This window comes from Corylus avellana, chromosome ca5 (genome assembly GCF_901000735.1).
Source record: "Corylus avellana chromosome ca5, CavTom2PMs-1.0".
Lineage (NCBI taxonomy): Eukaryota > Viridiplantae > Streptophyta > Magnoliopsida > Fagales > Betulaceae > Corylus > Corylus avellana.
Window position 1 is genome coordinate 35,543,729 of NC_081545.1, and position 3,407 is coordinate 35,547,135.

A 3,407-nucleotide genomic window follows, 5' to 3' on the forward strand; every position below is an offset into this window, starting at 1 on the left:
TCGAATTGAAAAACGTTGTCAACTTGGAAGGGTTAAAATGTAATTTTTCCAAATATATAATATATATTTACATTATTATATATAAGGGTAGGCCCTTTTTTCTACTCCTAAAACTACTAACTTGCCTTAGATGGTTAACGATTTTTTATAACCACCTACCAAAGCGGTTATCCAATTAGCGGTTATAACCACCCCGTTTGAACACTCCTACACATTTTAATTTATTTGATTTTTATGTGATCCAGAGATATATGTAAATTTAAAAGTTTAAATATATGGAATATAATAACGTACGACTTTTACAATATAAATATATTGTAGGTTGACGCAGGACAAAGGAAAGATCATGCAAAAAACGATCAATATAGACCCATCAAAGAAATTTAAATGAAATTCTAGGTATATTTTTGAGATATTGTATAGTTGTACTAAAGAAATCCAATAAAGAAATCCAAGCTTTACACAACAAAATGATCAGTAGATCTTATTTGTCCCGAAAGAGAGAAAAAAGAAATGAATAGCTAGCTCTTAGCTAGTGAACATGGCAACGCAGTGAAAGATCTTACTAGATCTTCACAGGATTTTGTGAGATATATAGAAGCTTAAACAGATTTTACTATTTCTACAGAATTACAGGTTTAATTAGTAGAAAGAAAACTCCATAGGGTTTATTTGCAAAGCACAAAAGATTGAGCTCCATACAAGCATGCACATTGAAGATGATGATAAAAGAAATTAGAATCATTAGCAACAGTGACGAGCTTAGAGAAAAACTCTATAGCCATTAAAGGAGATAAAAGGATCCACAATATTCGATCCACACCTCAATCTTTGTTCCCAGCAAAATGGTCAACTACTAAACTACCATACTCATGAATTGAGGCCCGTTAATTTGCAGAAGTTTGGAACTATTATTTTCTTTTTATTAATATTGATGGAATTGGAAGTAGCGCCAACTACCATGCGTGTGCGAAAGCGAAACGGTTCAGAAAAAAACGAAGAAGAAGACATATTTAAATAAAATAATAAAAATAAATAGCTAAAATAGAGGGTACGTGAGATATATATACAAGGGATTTGAAAAAATGGTACGTAATTAAAAAAAGAAGAAGATTATTTAAGCTAAAATTGAAAGAAAATTTGTATAGCAGAATTTGAATGCTCCTACCAGTCAAAAACCGTCAGTCAACTTAGAGTAATACTTGGATTCCCGCAAAATCTATAAATAGAGGTACTTGGATTACCCTAATTGATATATTTATTTGTCCAATTAAACCTGAATCTCTGATCATGACTGTTTAGTTGAGTAATAAAGCTGCTATTTTCCTGGGAAGAAAGGCTCGAGGTAGGAGATCTTTTATCTGCTTAATTATCTGTTTTTCATGTCTATATATATAGAGAGAGATAGAGGTTTTCTCTTTTCTGCATGCATGCTCTGATGCTCGTCACTGCTGCTAGCTCCATGTGTTCTTTCTGCTAAACTTGATTCTATGGAAATGATACGTACAATTTATTCTGCACGAGTTTAAGATATGTATTTGAATTCAACTCCTATTAATTAATTATGTCAAATATATATCAGATTATAGAAATATTAAAATTCAACTCCCAGTAGAATAGAAGTGTGATTTTTAGTATTATTCTTTCTTTTAATTCTTTGATGTCTATACGAACTGTTCTTACTAGATGCTAAAAGCAAGCTGAAAGTTCACTATATATGGAACCAAAACCAAGTTTTAATAGTCGTAGATCAACTTTTACTATAAGATCCCTCACAAAATGACGTGATAGTCCACGCAAGCCATAGTCAAATTTAATTTTTTCTATTAGTGGTTAGCATGGTAAGTGTCACGCAGACTTATAAACTAACTTGACAATTCATGTGACTAACATGTGAGCCACAGTCAAATTTATTTGTTTAATAGTTAACATTGTAAATACTACGTGAACTGGCACATTAGATTGTAGGGTAATTGTTAAAACAGTCAAAAGCAAGCAAAAAAAATTAGCAAAATCTATGGGTAAAACAAATCATGCATGTGCCATGGGCCACCATGAGCTTAGAGAACCTTCTTTTTGTTACTACTGTTACACTTCCAAACCTTTTTTTTTTTAATGAATGTTTCAGTCATATATTAGATTTTGTCATTATTCTTTTAGAAGTGAATTGTGCCTAAAGATATTAATCAGTTATGTTTTGTTTTGTTTTTTGGGTTATTCTTGTAGATACAGTTTAAGAAGCAAAAAGAGAGAAGGAAACAAAATCAAAATATGACTATGAACCGACGATGTGGAATTGATATCGAAGCCTTGGCGTCTTCAATAGAACGTAAGATGCCAAACAATTGTTTCATGTCCTCTAAGAGTTGCATCTTCAAAACCCCCCCTATTCTCTCTAGGCATAATAAATAAGCTTATATCCCTGATGCATTTTCTATTGGGCCCTTCCTTCATGGCCGCAAAAACTTGAAAGCCATGGAAAAAACTAAAACTAAGTATTTGCAAGACCTTATTGGTCGATCACCCATTCCGTCTATGATGTTGAGAGACCTCATCAATTCTATCCAGGCTGTGGAGAAAGAGGCCCGTGAGTGTTATGCTGATCAAGTTTCTTACACTCCATATGAATTTGTTGAGATTTTAGTAATTGATGGTTGCTTTATTATTGAGTTGTTTTATAGGGATGCTTACCGCGATATTAAAGATAGATATAAAATAGATGACACTGTTTTCACCAAGCGCTGCATGCTCCGATTTCTACTGCATGACTTGATATTGCTTGAAAACCAGGTACCTTGGATGACACTGGAACTTTTGTTCAACAAGACCAACTACCCTGGACACCAAAAGACCCTAATTGAACTTGCCACATCATTTTTTGCCAACATGTTTTCATCCGATTTGCCTTTTCCAAATGACTCTATTCAAGACGTGAAGCATATTCCAGACTTGCTAAGAAAATTGTTAATTTCAACATATAGAGGAGAGGAAGAAGGTGGATTAGAATGGAAACTTATGCCAAAATGGTTGGTTTCAACAATTACAAGAGAAGATCATGAAAAAGACAGATTACATAATTGGAAACTCGTGCCTTCTGCTACGATGCTCCTAGATGCTGGAATCAAATTCAAAAGGGGTTCGTCAGATAAATGCATTTTAGACATAAAATTTACTGACAATGGTATCCTGGAAATCCCTCCAATATTGATTCACCAGACAACAGAGACCGCTTTTCGAAATCTCATAAGCTTTGAACAATGCTATCGCTGTGAAGCGAGGATCACTTCCTATGCCATATTCCTAGACAACCTCATTAATACTCCAGAGGACATGGAGAAGCTGTGCGAGAGAAAGATCGTGGATAACTTGCTGAATCCTGAGGAAGCGACCAAGTTCTTCAACAAGCT

The 3,407-nt window shown here is 33.9% G+C and overlaps 1 long non-coding RNA gene and 1 pseudogene across 1 annotated transcript; one reads left to right on the forward strand and one right to left on the reverse strand.

The window, feature by feature from the left end:
• LOC132182242 (UPF0481 protein At3g47200-like) overlaps positions 1 to 3,407 on the reverse strand; it is a 10,368-nt pseudogene that overhangs the window by 6,637 nt on the left and 324 nt on the right.
• LOC132180330 (uncharacterized) lies at positions 1,276 to 3,401 on the forward strand. The gene is made up of 3 exons (XR_009440132.1): positions 1,276 to 1,345; positions 2,227 to 2,329; positions 2,791 to 3,401. It is a non-coding gene; the product is annotated as an uncharacterized LOC132180330 (long non-coding RNA).